Source organism: Oreochromis niloticus, linkage group LG2 (assembly GCF_001858045.2).
Source record: "Oreochromis niloticus isolate F11D_XX linkage group LG2, O_niloticus_UMD_NMBU, whole genome shotgun sequence".
NCBI classification, from domain to species: domain Eukaryota; kingdom Metazoa; phylum Chordata; class Actinopteri; order Cichliformes; family Cichlidae; genus Oreochromis; species Oreochromis niloticus.
The window spans coordinates 6028883-6047619 of record NC_031966.2 but is presented as its reverse complement, the minus strand read 5'-3'; the positions used below and the strand labels follow the sequence as shown (position 1 = coordinate 6047619).

The following is an 18737-nucleotide window of genomic DNA, read 5'->3' as shown; positions in this document are numbered from 1 at the left end:
AAAACCATAAAACAAGTTCAGGGAATTTAAAGTTCCATGAAGTGATGAAGGAGGTTCTGTAGAAACAATAATGTATCATCTGCATATCGACTGATCTAATATTATGTGTTTAATGTTCAAGTTTATTTGACTGCTGTTTAATTCTACTCACATTTGTCCACCTCACCAAAACAAAACTTAAGTTGAAGGATTCCCATTCTGACATAATGGGGTACCTGGTGCAGCTTGAAATGGAAGCATAAATTTAAATTAGATGTGGAGGGTTTTTTCTCTCTCTAAGTTTCTCATCTCCCTCATATGTTGGGTTTTGAGTATGACCCACAATATTCTAAGTATTGTGCCTGAATGCAAACCATGTAACAATGAACAAGCACCACAGATGAACATGAAACACAAGTCAGCTGGGAATTTTCAAGAGGTACGCTTTTACTTTATAAACTTGTAAAACTGTCAAAAAATAATAAAAGGTGGGAATATCATAACTGCATTAGTAATGTCAGGTACTTTCCTGCAGATAGAAATAAAGAAGCTTCCACCTTAATCTTCCTCAGTGAGTGTTTTGAACATCTCCCCTCACATGTGCTTCAAAACAAGTAAAGACCTGAAAGTGTGTGTGTGTGTGTGTGTGTGTGTGTGTGTGTGTGTGTCTGTGCTCCATATTAATTACAAATTTCAACCCTTCTCTGCATGTTAGAAGGGAAGTTTATTTTTCATTACAAATAATAGTTTTCATAAATGAGTCCTTTGAAATGACATTTTGAAGTTTTGTGTCGTTACACTGTGGATAATTGTTGTGCTTGCAGCATAAACTGACCATGTTACACGCCACAGCTGTGACTCCCAATTACACTTTTTATGATAAGTAAACAGTGAAACCAAGTCTTACCCAAGCTGAAAATCAGAGTATTTTTTTAGTTGTCAGAGGTAGTAAATAACTCGGAGCGCTGCAAACGTGCTAGCTGTGTTTGCTTTGCTTCAATGCAGGACAGCCAGAGTCATTAAAAGCTAGCACAGTAATGTTTTAGTAGATCATGCAGTAAAAAGTCTTTTCCTGATTTTCTGTTTCACCATCATGTCGGGACACATGCTCAACATTTAAGCGACACTCGGATACGATTCCACACCTTCTGTGACTCAAAGTCTTCTGTGGGTGACTTTAATCGCCAGGCTGGTCTGTGGGCATCTCTCTGCTGATGGACCAAACAAAAGCAGGCTCATGTACACTTGGTCAAAACATGTTGCCTGGCAACCTTAACCCGGTGTTTGACTGCGGCTGTCGCCAGTTTGAATTTTGCCAGGAGCCTTCAGGAGATGGATGCAGTTTATTACTAAGAGAGTGTTATCGTCACTCTGTCAGTATGTAAATAAGATGCTTCAAGAATTCTGCCGCACGTATCATCACACGGCACGCTGAGTACATTATACTGAGTCTGCTGTGTGTTCCTGTTATGAGAACTCGGCTGTTGGCTCATCACCATTTGAAGGGAATTCTTTTCAGTCATGCATAATTTTATATTTCTATATTTTTAGAACCTACACAAACCTCTGAGGCACCAAAATAAAACCTCTGGATATTTTTGGGTTTTTTTACTCGGCTATGCCAAAAGTCCTGATTTAACTTTACCGTTACACCACGCCTCTGAGGTAAACACTTTATATAGTTTCCGAGATAGCTGGCAGGTCGGAACAGCTTGGAGAACTTCCCGTTTTGTTTTTTTTGTGGAAAATAAGCAGACATGAGAGCGCGAAGAACCATAGCACCTCTGATGAGTTGGTGCCGACAACGATCACTTTCCCAGCCTGGATGGCTTCACCACCTCTAAAACTTTAGGACTTACACACTTCCTGTTCAGCGTCATTACAGCTGTCAGGCATACCTGTCAGGGCGTCCTCGCCTCTTCACCCGGTCTGTGGGCGGAGGCGAGGACGTGCGGTGGGTCACATGTGGTGACACCAGCTTAGACCTGGCCCCAGGTGCAAGCCATTTCCAGATACACCCCCCTTACAGGGCAAAGCCGGCAGGAAGAGGCCAATGAATGAACGGCCTAATCCACCAGCTAATGTAAGCTGTAGCTGAGCTCATATTTGATTGCCTGAAGCCCGTTTCCTCGCCTTTGGGATGCGTTTATGTGGGAAGCTGCCGGAATCACGCCTCGCGCCTTTGGGAAATCGTTATAAAGACAATTAGCCTGAAATGACTTGCAGGGCTTTTTATTCCACATTAGCACTGATGGCTGACTGATGGCTCACGCTGCTCTGTCACTAATTTGAGTTTGAATCACACGACGTTTGAATTAGTCAGTGACTCTTATTATGGGGGGGAGCTGATGCCTTAGTTCAGGACTGTGACTCAGTCTCTGTGTTCTTACTTATTTAAAAGTGCATTTTGTAACACGTGACCTTTGGCGACCTGCATTTGGCAGGTTTATCTTACTTGCAGCTGAAAGGAGGAAGTTATTTAGAGCTCAGTCTGGTTTGTTTCACTGTGCTGCTGACAGCGAAGTAAACTCACTGAGCTTTCTTTGTTTCAATAAATAAAAATGATAATATTAACATTTGTGCTGAATGAAAACAGAGTTTTACGGAGATGCTTTTCTTTTTTAAGACGATTTTTGAAGTAAGTGCAAAGCTAAGGCACTTTTCATGTTTAAACCAAAACCATGGAGTCTCCAGAGATTTGCTCTGTGACCAGAAAGAGGTCGTCGAAGTGAGCCACTCAGGATTTATTTGAAGGTATTGTGGTTTGTTTTACAGTAGAAATTACTACGTGAACACCCGCCTGAGGTGAAGTTTTCCACCCGTGTCCATCTTTTTCACTCTTTTTATTTTGTGGGTTCCCACAGTGACTGAGACTGGTTCACTCCCACTGTCACGGCTGCCCAGGGAGAACTCCTGATAGATAAATCATGTCCTCTGCTTGTCGTGGTCCTGGCTCTTTTACCCAGTGTTTTATATTTGTGGGCTTCTGTTAAAATGTCTGGAGTTTGTTTGTGGTCTCGATTTTCACCTTTGTGTATTCCCTCTGTGTTTCTTGCCAGGCTTAGGTTAGTCTGCACTTCCCTGTTAGTTATTGCTCCTCACTTCACCATCTTAGGTTTTATTTCCTTGCTGTAGCGATTGTCCACACCCGTGTTAACGTGTTAGCCCAATCAGCCTTTGTATATTCAGAGCCCCAGCTCTCGCCTTGCTCTTTGTGATGTCTGTTATTATTTCCCTGCAGTTTTTATCTCCAGTGTGTCTTCTGTTTATGTCTGTGGACTCTTTCTTCGCCTAAATAAAGCTTTCGGGTCCACATTCCTGCACACATGACACTGGTCTGGTTACCCAATCAAACCTTCACTTTGGAGCCAGTATTGCTTAGCAAAATAAAGAGGTGTAGCCAGTGGCACCAGAGCTGCTAAACTCATCACACCCAGGAAGTTCAGGAGAAAACGCACCTCGTTACCGATGCCATTAATCTGGACTGCTGCTCGGCTCTGTCTGCATGCAGTCTGCGTTGCACTCGGTTTCATTTATCCGGCCCAGATGGACTTTAGGCCACCGGGGAAAGCAGAGGCTTCATTGAGAAGGACTCAGTGGTGATAATGTCCGACCACAATCACACAGAGTGGGCGTCCCAGGCCTCCTGACTGGCAGATTTCACACAGACTGCGTGGGCCTTTTCTATTCTGATGTTGGGCTGGTTCGTGGACTCTTATTGTCCTTCTCTGCCTCCTCCGTTGGTCACACATCATTACCTATCCCATTCAGGCAGACCGGGTCATCGCATTATGTTCAGGCAATCATCCTGTGAGTTTAGACGAGCTTTATGGCTGTGAAATGTGCTCAGCTATTCTTGGCCCTCGATTATATTATTACACTGAAAATATCCTCTATTATTTCCAGCAAACTGGATTTTTCGAAGGTACTTCTAATTTATAACCCATTTATGAAACTCACATCTGTGATTTCACAAGGCTTAAGTGAAGTTTTACATCAACTATATTCAGTAATTATGAAATTTATCATGTTAGTGTTGATTGATCATTCAATTAAAAACAGACCTGCAGTTTTCTCTTAATTTAGCTTCTTTCTCTGCATTATTTAAAGCTTTGGCAGCTCCACCGGTCAGTGAAGCAGTTACAGATGACGAGTCATCATCATAAAAACAGGTGCATGAGGCCGAGGCACACTTCCTTTAGTTGTGTACGATGCGTCAGGATCGTCAGGTTAATGTAACGGCAGCACGTGTGTTACAGCATGTCAGAGGCAGTGGCGTGTCTAGAAAATTTTTGTTGGGGGGGCCAGGTAGGGGCACAGATTTGGAGAAGGGTGGCAGATGTAATTGGCAGATAATGTTAAAAAAAAATCTACCAACCGTTAACCATCATTCAATAACCCTATAAACCTAATAACCGAATTTGCTTTTGACTCTTATTAGAATGAGGTTTTAACCACTACGGTGCAAAGTTTTTAGATACTGCGTTAATGAAGTACAAGAGATACAATCAGTGCTTTGTCAGTGTTTAGTCAGCATTCAAGGACAGCAATATTTGCATAGTATTTTTACTGACATATAGGGCACATATGTTTTGGGCAAAAACATTTTTGAATATTAAAATACGAACATTTTTAACATACAATTAGCAAATTAGCCAATGCCAATGCAAAACTTTATCTGCCAATTAAAAACAGAAGATAATCTTCTCACAAACTGGTGTTTGATTTTGAAACAGGAAAAAAGTGGGGAAACAAATGAAAAGACTAACATTTGAATGAAACCTGAAAGCAAGTAAATACTTTCTATGCTGCCTTATGGTAAACTTTGGTAATATTGATGTATAAAGAACAACACTGGCTGATGATGAAATACAGTCAGCTGGCATGGTGACACTGCCAGTATTAACCTGCAGGGCTGGACTGGGACAAAAAAATTGGGCATTTTGACTAGAGACCGGCCCACCAGGTATTAAAGCCATAAAGCCTTTGAATGAAAACAAACACTGTGGTGACAGTGATGTACACGGTCTTTTTGGTATATGTATGATTTCTATCAATTTTACGTCAGATAAAAACTTTGTTTGCAAAATTCAGATAATTATTTAATAAAAGCTAGATATTTTAAATGAGAATAAGTAAGAAAAGTATTTCTTTGTGCCCCCCTTTCCCTGTTAATGCCCTACCTGGCCCCCTGGCAACACTTTGCTAGACTCGCCCCTGCACAGTTACCAGCTGTCAGCTACATAGAAAAGGATCCTGGTGTTATTTGTCTCTCAGAAACAGTTCATAACTTCCCTTCAACTCATTCATGTCACCTAAAAGGTAAACCTGTTTCTCCATCAGCTGTTCAGCTCTGATGATTCAGTAAGGACATCTCCTGGTTTCATCTGCATGTTTCCCTCTCACCACATATCCAAACCGATATCATGACCAGCAGCTTTTACAGCTGTGGCTCCAGCAAACATCAGCTGATACTAGAAATTAATATTAAATAAATTCTAAAAACAGCTGATCAAGCTTAAACGTGCTGCTGTTGTTTAACGCGACATCCGCCGGTTTCCTCTTTCTGGCGCAAAGTGAGCGATAAACAAACAAGAGAGAAAAGCCGATCAGCTGATCATTGATCAGTTTCATGATTGAAGTAGCAACAGGAGAGGGAGAGGGAGAGAATGAGAGAAGAAGAGGCAGCTGTGCAGGGTAAAGACACAGAATAACTCCAGCTTTGTGTCTTTTTCATTATAGTTAAAGTACGGGACAAACTGCGTCTCTTCTCAGCTCAATACAAAACCTGTAATATTTTCTCTGAATGAGGGAGCATTTCATTTTTTAAGGAGCCGTTGGCAACTCTACTAACTAACCTTATGAATAAAATAAAGTTCACCATCAGTAACTTCACAGCACCCACCCAGCTGTATAGAAACTCTGTCATGCTAGCTAGTACGCAGTACGAGTTATTGTAACTGACTGTAAAAAGTCAGCACAAGGAAAATAAACTCCACCTAAACTTGGTTTATATCTGACCCAGATAGACTGCAGGTCATAACTTCTTACCTGAAGTTCAGTTCACCTGACACTCGGACCAGCAGCCGCCTCGGGTCTCTGCTCCTCCTGCCTACCCTTCCCTCATCCACCTGCTAGCCGCCGTGGAAGCTCCGCCATGCTCGATGGCCAGTCCAGCTATGTTAAACTGTTAATCTTTCGCTGAAAAACTGTTTTCTGTGGTGCCGTCTTTCGTGCTTGGCTCTCCTACCTTTGCTAACATGATGCTCATAGCGCAGAAGCTGATGCTGCATTCACTTACACTCGGATATCTGAGCTTCACTGTGAAAACATAATCGTACATTTGATATTTCATTGGATTTTATTGTTTTGGCTTCGGGGTGGCACCTGGGGTGGCCAGTCCGGTTGGGGGGGGGGGCCTGTGCCCCCCCAGGCCACCCCGCTGGACACGCCACAGGTCAGAGGACTGTAATCAATGATGGCTGTCAAATTATCCGACCATCGTTAAAAATTGAAATATTTGTTGTGAAAGGGCCTCACATTCTCTGTCTGAAGCAAGCTCCTCCCACTTTAAACCAACCTTCTTCTGATTGGCTGCCCTTTATGACTTCTTACAGATCCAAAAGTAGAAAAGGAGCTACTGGAGCTCAGCAGGTCATGTGCTGATTGGAAGGTGGGTTGTTCCATCCCTGGCTGCTCCAGTCTGCATGCCAAAGTACCCTTAAGCAAGAATGAACCCAGAGCTGCTCTCTGATGTGTTCAGAGTGTGACTGTGTAAATGAGGCATGTTGTACAAAGTGCTGTAGAAAAGTGCGCCAAACAGAGCTTCATCATCAGAGACCAACGCATGAGTTTACAAACTGATTGTTAGTCTAACATGTCTAATTACTGTCAAAGACATCTGAACACACTTTCTTCTGTGTGTGAGTGTATTTTTCAGAGTCGCCGGTGGACAAAAACAGCAGACGTACCTGAAACATGTGGGCAGCTAATCAGAGGTCTGCTGTCAGAATCACAGCAACAGGCCAAACTACCGTTACTATGGTTACAGGCAGGCTCATCTGCAGGAGGTTTGGGTTTCTAACAGAGAACATACCGAGTCTCCGGGTGGTCCAGCAGACGTACTGTAGGAGCCAATCGGCTTAAAGTAATTTCAAAGCTGGATAGTCTATGTCTGCGTGGAGGCGACGGAGCCACAGTCAGACTGTGGGTTTGGACAGTCGGCAAAGAGGCAGTTTGTCTCTTTGTGTGCCTAAAATTGATCAAGCTTTATTGAACCTGAGCATGAGTCGCCTTGAACTGAAACCAATTTCTGTGCAAGTTGTCAATCTTTCCAAACAGCTTTCACGCCTGTCCGGTTTCAGAGCATGAATTACAAAGTCAAGTATTGGTCTCCGTCCTGATGTTTCTGCAAAGAGAGCTCCTGCCAGTCATCTGTCAGTCCAATTGCTGAACCTGACGTGTAAGCACTGATGCTGCATCGCATATGAGCCGAGGAAAATGAGCGCGGGCAGCACTGCGACCCAGTTGGCTAAAAATTCAGCTCGATGCCTGAAAGATTGCCGTTAGTGGACGGCACACAGCCTTGGCGCGACGTGTTCAGGATACATGATGAGACCTGTTGTTGTTAAGGAACAGTTTGGATTTCAAAGCGTCTGGAAGTTGAATTTAAAATGACCTTTAATTTGCAGCCCTGCTCCCTTTTAAATGAACTGGAGGGATTCTCAGTGTAAATTTGGTCTGGCTTTAAAAACAATGTTGAAGTGGACAACTGCCATTGTGCTGATTAAAGGTGCGGCGGTGGGAAAGATGTGAAAAGATGTGTGAACACACATGAGGAGGATTTTTAAGGAAGGGTGTTTCTGCATGATCGAGACAAAGGGTTTAGAACAACGTACAAGACGAATAAACCTGTGTGTGTGTGTGTGTGCGTGTGTCTGTTTGTGTGTGTACGTGTCTGTTTGTGTGTGTGCATGTGTGTGTCTGCAGAATGATTGCAGTGATGATGATAGTGATTGCTTCTCTTGTGTGTTCTGCAGTTCGTCTGATGCAGGTGGTGTTTTTTTCTCCTGTGGAATCTTAAATTGTTCCTGATTTTTGTGGTTTTTGTCTGTTTTGTGAGGAACATTTGTCTCAAAGTTCTCCATTGGGTCTGATTATAAACAGTATTCAGGCAGACACCTTCAAACTTTTTAGATTTGCTGAAACTGAAATTCTGTGTAGCAAACTGTGATGACTGAAACAATGTATTTCTCTGCTCTGCAGCTCTGCAGCTGAAACACTTGACAGAATTACTTGACATTTCCAATCACAATGTTAGCGACACTCAGAAAGCTTGGAGGAGCTTAATTTATCTGTGCAAACAATCCACTGAACTCTGCGCCGCTATCGCCCATCATCACAGCCAGAAATATCCTGATGATGCATCGCTGTAAATGTCAGGTGCAGTCAGGTCGTCACCACGATTCTTTTATTTCAGTGCTTCAGGTTTCTGATCACAGACAATAGAAACTGATTATTATAAATATATATATTAGTGCTTTCATTCTGGGCCCTGCAACAGACTGGTGTTTTTTTTATTTGTAGCAGAAACACACACCAGCCCTCAGCAGTTGAAATAAGTGGGCTTCTTTAAAAATGCAAAACGAGCTTAAAATCTGATAAAACATCAACAACGTGAAGGTCTCCGTCCATTTGTGAGGCTCCGGCACAGAGCAGCATGGATTCTCAGGAACAGCAGTGATTAAATTACATAAATGACAAGTGTTGCTGACAAACTGCGAGAAGCTCACCAGTGGAACATGCTGGAGTTTCTGGCTTCTCGTTCATTAAAGCAGGTGCTTTGGTCTTTACAATCCTAAACCAGCCACAGATTTGTATACAGACTAAGGTTGTCCTTCTAACATCCACCCATCCATCTATCAATACATACATCCACCCATCTGTATATCCATCCTCCGGCCACTTCCTTCACTTCTTCTCAGGGGACACTGAGGTGTTCCCAAGCCAGTTCTGGTCATGTCCAAAACACCTCACCTAGGAGGTGATACCAGTATCAGCTCTGAGCTCCTTCCAAATAAGCAAAGTGCTCATCTTACATCATTCAGAGGAAACTCATTTCTGCTGCTTGTATCTGTGATCTCATTCTTTATATATCTCACTTTATATTGTAAGGTATACCCTACAATAATACATACAAGAGAAAAACTCAACAATCACATGACCCCCTATGAGCAAGCACTTTGGCGACAGTGGGAAGGAAAAACTCCCTTTAAACAGGAAGAAACCTCCAGGAAGAACCAGGCTCAGGGAGGGGCGGCCATATGCAGTGATGGGGTTTCATAAAACCAGAATTTTTCCCTAATTAACCGGTTTGAGCCCCTCGTGACTATAAAGAAAACAAATAATAATAACAAATGTAATAAAGGAAGTTCTTTGCTGTCACACTTGACTGTCTGTCACTTACAATGTTCGTCTGTCTGCATGCATGGGAATAGCCCCCAGCTGAGGCTGTCGGAGCTGTCACAAACACTTCAGCCCACTTTCAGCTCTGACAGCCTCGCCTGGAAAGCACATTGTGTTTCCTACCTTTCTGCTGCTTCTCGCCTCCACTCCTTTATGCTTTAAACGTGTTTCATTGGTGAGGTAAAGATAATAGAACCTAATTAGACCCAAACTCCAGTCTCACGTGCCAACTCAGAAACCAAAACCTTTTGTTCAGAAGTAAACCTCAGCAGCTGCAGCCATGCTTAAAAAGTCCATCAGAGCAAAGAAAATAATCTTGAGTCCAGCGGAGAGATTGCCGCTGTGACTACAACTCCTATCAGACCCTGACTGAGCAGCACACCAGCAGCTGTTGGTTCAACATGTGAACACTAAAAGATAATGTTTCATATATTACTCCCGAAGCCTGGAAAACAGTGTTTATTCACAGAAAAATCAGACACACATGCTTCATTGCCGTGGTGATTTATGAAGCTTTATATTCCTGCCAGCGTGCAGGAGAGAACATTCTGCACATTCCCACTAATCAAATGTGCCATTTGACATGACACAACCTTTAAGGAAGTCTGTAAGGTCTCCATCCTCTCCAATCATGACGCTAACAGGGCGAATGGTACATTAGCGTTTGACGCCGCCGGGTCCGGACAACATAACGGCGTGTGACGAGTTGGGAGCGAGGAGCGGGTGGCCTGGCCAGCGGGACGGCCTGTCGTGACCCCTGTTCTGACACATTTTCCCCTGTTTGTGTTGCCGATAAGCAGCATCCGATACCAGTTTGAACTCTGCCCATGGCCTCTGATACCAGTCTGCATAATGGTGCGTTTGTGTTTGCCTGCTGAGAGAGAATGCCCATGTCCAGACAGCCTTTGTTTGCAATTAGGGATTCCCACTGAGGTCTTTACAGCCAGACGGGATGTTTTCTTTTTTTCGGACTCAAACACAATGTAAAGTTGGAGGCCTTCCTCGCTGTTTACGCACTCTTCTTGTGTGTGTGCGTAAACTTGTGGCCACGCTTGGGTGAGCAGAACAAAGAAAATGGGTTTGGATGGACAGGGTGGGGTGTGAGGCTGAAATGGCATTTGAGAGCAAACAATGGATGCAGTCTTTTTCTCACTGTTATAATAAAATAATGTGAAACAGTTTGCTTTTAGACACAGAGCTCTCAGAGGAGCATGGCATGTTTACTTGATGTTTAAAAATAATTATTTTTAGGAGCCTGCTGTAAATTCCTAACTAACTCCTAATTAAAAAGTTGGGCTGAGCGGCAGCTGAAGGTCTTCCAAAGGTTAAATCAGAGGCGCCAAACTCGTTTTGGTTCATGGATGACATACAGCCTCTTACGACCTCATGGTGACCAGACCAGTAAAACCAGTGCACAAAAACCAATTAAAACCACCTCCAGGACTCTTGGCTGGAACCTTTCTTTGGTGTGGCAGAACATTGATGTCTTTGACCTGTAACACAATTACAGATCTGAATCTTTGTCTGGTTTTAGGAAAAGACCAGTGATGATATTGCTAACATCAGATGGATTATGGGAAAAAACCCAAAGAATATCAGCAAAGTTTCGACCTATGCTTTATATATTACAGTAAAGTTTTAACTGTGGGGACCATCAAAACCACTGGAGGACATTAAAAGTCCTGGGCGTTTCTACCCATCTGATTAGCCTCATAAGAACACTGTATGAAGACCAAGAAGCTGCTGTCAGGAGTATGGAGACACTGAATGGTTTAGAACGTGCGTTAGAATAGGATGCATCCAATCATCCTATATGTTGAAATGTGCTCTTTTGGAATGCTGACCGGATAATCAAGAAAGATTTTTGATTGGTGGATGAAATATTGGCAACCTCAGATTTGCACAGAACACCACTTTGCACTGTTTAATGAGAAAGCCAGAACATGGGAATACTACTCAGTATGTCTGAAACCAAAATCCTGACAACTGAAAACTACAAAGATGGCAGCTTAAACATAGATGACGATGAAAGGTCAAGAACTTTAATCTGAATGATTAATTTTTAATTATCAGTGAGATCATTATCCAGTGATTATTCATCAACAATTATCATTATTTGTCCATGAGAAATTGCCAAAGGAGAATCGCAATGGCTAAAGCAACGATGAAGTCATCCAATAAAGTCTTCGAATCTAAGGACGTTTCTTGGCCAATAAAAGAAAAAAGGCTATAGTACAGTTTTATTTTCTCTGTGCTCACCTATAGCTGTGAAAGCTGAAAAAAGAAAACCAGACAGTTGGTGAATTAGTGCTTCTGAAACTTAGACAGATTTTATCAGTACCATGGATGCCCGAAGGACCGACAAATCAATGGAGAGGCAAATAATGAAGATGCAGCTCACTTATGTCAGACGTGGTCTCGATCGGAAGAACAGAAAGTTTATGCATCAAGTTGTGGTTCGGGAACCAATGGCCTTAACTCTAACACTGGTTGGATGAACATGAAAAAGTCTTAATGGCTTAATGATCCAAACCTAAAACCTAATAAAACATCAGATGTGTACACATAGAAATGCTGTGTAGCTAAAGCCATGACACACACAAATATGGAGATAGACTTGGATGGCTGTAGCTGTGTCACGTTACACGAATACCAAATCTTAATTTGACTGCTAAATGTTCGAAGACATTATGATGGTCACTTCTTTTGTCACTATCTGACGGTCGGCAGGGGAGGTCATCCACGAAGCCAGTGCGCCTCTGTGGGTGTCGTAGGGTTTCCGTCTTGGTCAACGATGCACTTCCAGGCCTTGCGATCTTTGGCCTTGACCTTCTCTTGTTCAAGGGTTAGACATCGTCGTTTAAGATCGTCTTCACTTTGCTCGATCCAAGTCTTCTTGGGCAAGTCATGATTGATTCTCCAGTGGGCGGGGCGCAGCTGCAGCAGAAGGCTGTATGACAGGCGATGGTCGCTCATGCAGCAGACGTGTCCAAACCAAACCAGCTCTTCCATTGGGGGCTGCTGGTGACATTGACTACGTATCACGCTGTTGCTGAGACGGTCACGTAGGGACGCTCGGAGAATCTGACGCAAACGGTGCATTTGTAAGACCTTGAGCATGTTGAGTTCGTGCTTGGGGATGACCTAGGTCTCTGATCTATAGAGAAGAATGACCAGTGTGCGGTATAGGCGGATTTTGGTGATGAGGGTGATGTTTGTGTTCTTCCAGACGTACCATCGGAGGGAGGCAAATGCCGCCGCTTGACCGATTCTTGAGTGTATTTCCGCCGTTGTTGCCAGCGATGGTACTACTAAGATCTCAGTCATTAAACTCTTAAAAATAGTTTCTTTATTTTTAATGGAAAGTTGTTGAGTAGATTTCCGTGAACTCTGATTAAAATAAACACCTCACAGGCTGACATGGAGGAAAACATAAAAGTAATGAAAATGAACGAACTGAAAGCCCAAATAAGGTTTCTGACAAACCATAATCATTTCAGGTATCTCAGTTCAGATGATCAGTGTGTATTGGTTGCACAGCCCCTAATGCACCGCGAGCGTCGTCATCGTGGAAATTTGTCAAAGCCATTGAAACAGAGCGCCGTGTCTCTGGAGGAAGTTCAGTTTGGAGATGAAATCACTGATTCACATGTTCTCACCTCTCCCTTCTTCTTCTCTGAAATTCCCCGTGAATGTGGCCAGGACTTCCTGCTCCCTCCATCTTTAACTTCCATCTCTCTGACAGAGAGCTCAGAGTCCCGCTGGATGTCTCACCCAGAAATAAATTTAGCTTGTTTCCTGATGCTGTGTCCTCAGATGAACATGAACTTTCTAGAGAAGCATTTAAATGATGCATCAGGCCTGGCTGCTGCGCTTCAGAGACCACTGTGCACTCAGCTCCACTCAGATTCTTTGTTCATTTTATTTGTTGATAATATTTTGTAAATGCTCTCTTTAATATTGTGTAAATGTATGGCACAGAGAACAGAAAAAAGGTTTTGGTGTGTTTTTATGTTGTGTATACGAGCTGCGTCATCACAGCCTGCGGCGTTTCTGCAGATTTGATTGCATCAGCTGCGATCAGGTGGTGAGGAGGGGAAATGACTGCGAGCAGGTGGAACTAACAAAACAATCTCTGAACCGGTTCTGTCGGCCCTCCTCAGTTGACTCGACAGTTCCCGTGCACGCTGTCACGTGGGATTTTCTGCTTGGTAAGAGTCGGGCAGCTTCGGCTCTGAGAGGACCTCAGTGAGGACTTCTGAGAGCTCAGTCCAGCTCTCACTAACAGTCAGCTCCATGCAGCCAATCAGTGGCAGCTCGTTTAATTCAGCCACATGATATGTGATCCCCTATAGCTGTAAAAGCATTTTTTATATGTGTGTGTTCATATTTCAAAGGTTTGGTTCTCCAGCTGTCACTCACCAGAGTCAGACCAACTGAGAATATCAAGCTCAGAGCCAAGAAAGTGCAAAAACATATTATTTATGCGCATTTAGTCTTCACGAGGAGTAAGAGAAACCAGATGTTCGGTCATGGATGATGGAGGTATTTCCCCGCTCATCTGTCTCCTCTGAGCTCCTAATTGAGGCTGCTCCATGCTGATTACCTAGTATACCCAGCATTACCCAGCTTAGCTCAGGTCAAAGTTCACGCATATCTGATGTCTTTCATCCTTCAAACCCACTGCTCTACAGCTTCTCTGTTTGTCTTTGTCAGTCTCTCTGCTTCAACAGCAGAAAGTCCTTTTTGTACGTCTGCAGAATCGTTGAGGAGCAGCAGAGGAAATTCCTGCCTCTGTCGTCTGTTTTTAAGCACATTTGCTTTCAAAGGACGTCAGCTGTGTTCTTTCCAAACCCTTTAGCTTATAACGTACTTGGATGAGACGTTACACTCAATCTGAAGAAGTCACAGCTTAATTAAGCGCGTTTTGAAGAGTGATCAGGAGCTGGGTTACTGTGTGTGATGCTGGGGTGTAGCCTTCTGTCAGGTGTGTAGTCACAGTCCCAGACAAGACACAGATGCAGGTGTCCTGGTGTGTATGTGCCTCCCAGCACCTGGCCTTCATTCTCGCTTCTCATCCTGAAGATGTCCTCCATCCTAAAAACTGATGGACAGTGACGGGTATTTAACCCCCACTGGTGTTGTCCCCTTGATGTCCCCCATCATCATGTGACCACTGAAAACATGTGTTTGTCCATTTATTAAATCAGCAAAGATGCTCAGGCGAGAACCAGTGTTCCATCAGACAGACCAGAACAACCACTCCACACACTGAGTGGGGTTTGGGCGTTAGGGTTAAATAGGCGGGACTCTCCATCAGTTCTTAGAACTGCAGAGGCCACTTGGATGAGAGCTGAAAGGGCCTGACAAACCTGAAGAAGTGCAGTTTTCTTCATGCTACCTTGACCTTGATTACTGAGAACCTACACAGACATCCTCTTTGGTTCAGACAGAACCAAATAGCTGCACCACACTGTCACTTTTCAAAATAATGGCTTCAAGAGCAAGCGGTCCTCAGGTGTATGTGTGTCCCCAGGTATGGGTCAGGTGTGTGTCCTCAAGTGTCCCTGCTAATGTGATAGCTGCATCATCCCTTTTTTATGGCAGCGAGCTCTGTGCCCAGCCCATGAGCATAAACAGTGAGAACAGCTGTAAACCTGGTGACGGGTGGATCGTCATATGATTTACTCAGACTTTACTCCCACTTTAGAAAAAAATATGATATAACAACAACAGTGTCGTGCTTGGAAATGTTGAACCTCTTAGTTTACGTGTCAAAGCGTCAGTTTGCTGAAAGTTTGTTGTGGAAGCTGCAGGTCTGTGTTTAAGGTTCTAACAGTGGAGTTTAAATCCTAAATAAAATCCTTTTCATCAGACTGTGCGGCCTAATTGTTTATTAAGGAGCAGACCACCAGCAGCTGTAGCGAGTGAACATGACTCTAACTAATGATCAGTAAGTGTGTGTGCTCAGCACTGCTTTAGCTTCTGCAGCTGATCCATTAATTATAAAAGCAAAATGAGCCGAGACTCTCTCACCAAAGCCAATATTTGTACAGCACCTTTCTTACCTGTCGCCATGTTAGAAGCCAGGTGATACCACTATAATGAGCGTATCGATGTCTCATTTAGGGGAAAGGTGTACCTGACAAACTCAACGTGAAGGATTATTATGAGGCCTCTAGATTATTTCTTGGTAACGATGCTTCTATTGAGAAGTCAGCGTTCCCGTTTGATCTGATTAGTGCACTGGCATCACGGATCAAAGAACAAGCCTCATTTGCACACTATCACTCTGCCTTTGAACCTCGGATGCTGCGAGGGAAATCATTTGGCAGACGGGTTCCTGAATTCAGCACAGCGGCTCATGTTTGCATATTACCGATAATGTGGACAGGACATAAAAGCCACAGATAAACGTCTCTAAACGTCACTTTCTCCCGTAGAAATTTGCATTTTCTCGTGTGGGGAGATGTTGCCCACCCAGCCATGTCAGTCGCTGTCGTTCGTCATGTTTTCCCACCTCCCCGCCAGGCTGTGAGCTGCGAGAGAGATAGCAAACCTCAGAAGGATTGCTGTGATCCATTACCGATGTCAAACAAGTGTGAGTTTAAAGAGTCGCTTTCTGAGATCTCTCAAAGCACAGAAGTGGCTCCAGGAGCTTCGATTCATAACTCACTCTGGCTGGACCCGAGACGTTTTCAAGAGGTTATACGCGTGTGGGGGCAAAAATGCAATGCCTGCAGTTTTAGCCTGTATTATTTATCATATCATATTCCCCATGTTGGATACTGAATACGCAACATGTCAGTTCTGTATCTATGACCAAAGACGTCTCGGTTATCGCCGGAAGATGAGCTTTGTCAAACAGGCGAGTGTGTTTTTGTGTTTATGCTCCTGATGATGACAGTTTAACCTCAGTAAATGCTGTTTGTTGTGTTTTGGGGAGAAGTGATTTGTATCAGGGTTCCTGTGGATTATACAGAGATCGTTTGCCTGCTTTGACCTTCTCGTGTCTCAGGCTCAGCACAGCTCGACCCCAGGAGGTGGAAATGGGGTCTTTCAAACACGCTTTGTATGAAAGTTGATATAGAAAATCAGAGCACAGCTTTGAGGTGCAGCAGCGATGCTGGAGCCAGGACATGAGCACCTCTGCCATGAATAGCATGAATCGGCCAAACGCTGAAAGCGCTTTGATACTTTGTTACTAAAAGGGCTTTGACGCAGCGGGGGCAGACTCGGGACCTCTGAGGACCTCTAACCAGGACGTTAGCATCAGATCCCTGTGTGGTCCCGTGGGCTGCACATAGCTAGAAGGGCCTGGAGGCTTTTAGACCTCTGTTGCTGTTTTTATTACTTTCAGACTGAATTCTCTGTTTTATCTCTTTCTTTGTAAAATCCCATGCAGTTGGTACACCTGTGCAGGTTTCTGATTGGTCACCTGCTGCTGCAGACTTTATTTATTTTGCTTCTGCTCGATAGGAGGCACTCACACTTTGGTTTGTTGCTCTTGGTTCGACTATCCTGTGCTACAAAGCCAGACTAATTTATTACTGAGCTGTGTGAGCTTTCTGCTTCTCAAAGGGTTTCTCTTTTTACCTGGCTAGATCACCATGGTAACTGGTGCTGAACTCATCACCTGGTCGGCAGCAGGTCATGTTCAGAGGTTCTGTTTAAAGCTGGCTGGAAGCACCACGTCGTCACTCATTCTTGTTTTAAGAGTGTCGAATCATCACCATGAAACGTGATCACACATAGTGTCTGTGATTGGAGCAGGGGGCGCTCACAGGGACCACTTAAAGCTGAAGAAGGGTCACGTGACCTGTGAAACGCCCGTTTTACGTGAGCTCGCTCTGGGGCTGATGAAGAGAGCCGTTCACGTTGCCTCTGCCTCCCCTCGACGTGCAGCAGTGTTGTGCAGATGAATGGTTTCACAGAAGACGATTGCACTGCTTTGGTTTCAGTGCCTCTTTCACGCTCATTTATCAAACCCAAATGACAAAATGTCTGCTGCGAACTTTGGTGACGATTCAAACTGATCAGATAGTTACAGCATAAATGTGTCCGCCTTTGTTTCTGAGTGTGCAGATGCTTCTGGCTCTCAGCTTCTGCTCCATACTGTTCTACCTGCAGGGTGCGGAGGGGAGTTTGTTCCTCGCTGTGACTCCTGAGTCTCTTTTTGTTATTGTGAAACATATCCATGCATCCTGAAGCCTCTCCGAGTGCTTATGTAGGTGGAAGCAATCAGCACAGCAGAGGAAGAGACCTCTGCTTTTAAATACACAGGATATCATCACTGCTGCACCTGGCTGCTTGTTCGGGTTCAGCAGGCTACCTCGGAGATGGAAATAAATCTCATTTGCATCTGAATGTTTTCAGTGACATCCTCTTAGCCAGAGACACCAAACAAGAACAGGTAAATCCATCTTTACCTGAATGGAGCTTTTACTGCTAATGACTGGCGCCAGAGGCTGAACCTAATGAGCCGACGGGAGCAAGGAGCAGGGCTGATTTCTTGTTGCTCCACCTCGTGGTGCAGGCTGATGAAAGAAAGATTGTAATATTGTCTGTAATAGATGCCACATGAGGGGTCACTCTGCAGTTTTAACTCTCTCTCGCATAAAATGAGAGCTGACGGCCTCTCTGTACCCTGCCTGACGAGTTCTGACACATTTGTAAATATCAATAAACATTACAGCAGTGTTTTCCAAGGGTAGCTACGCAGGCAGAGACCACCCTCGCTAACTTCTTTTACTGTAAGGCGCCTGAAATGTGACAGAATCCTCTCAGTTCAGAATCCTAGCAGGCTTTCAGACTTAAACTGACATGCTGTTGTTTTATCTCCCTGCAGCGATAGCATGCCAAAGCGGATGGCCCTGATCTGCTTCCTGTCTCTGGTCATGCTGATGAGCATCTTTGGAAACCTGCTGGTCATGGTGGCCGTCTGCAAGGACAGACAACTCAGGTGGGAACAACCTTCTTCTTAAAGGCGCTTCTGTGTGATTGGCGGATGTGCATGAGAGTAAATCAGTGACAGTCAGAGCAGCACATTTTTTTTCACTTCCTGTTTCTTATTTAAATATTTTCTTTGATTACTGGTAATGTTTATTGTTGGATCTTTAGCGGATTCAGTTTTTTCTTAGCTGCTTTAGATGTGAATCCCTCCCTGTGTTCCATCCTCATGTGATGAGTCTCCTGTGTTACGTTCATGTTCATGTCTGTGTTTAGTGATCTCACTTCCTGCTTTATTTTGATAGTGTTCCTTGTGCCTTGCTGCTAGTTTTGCTTCCTTGCTG

At 44.0% G+C, this 18737-nt stretch overlaps 1 pseudogene; it reads left to right on the top strand.

The window, feature by feature from the left end:
• LOC109203602 (5-hydroxytryptamine receptor 4 pseudogene) overlaps positions 1-18406 on the top strand; it is a 75309-nt pseudogene extending 56903 nt beyond the window's left edge.
• The last annotated feature ends 331 nt before the right edge of the window (positions 18407-18737 follow it).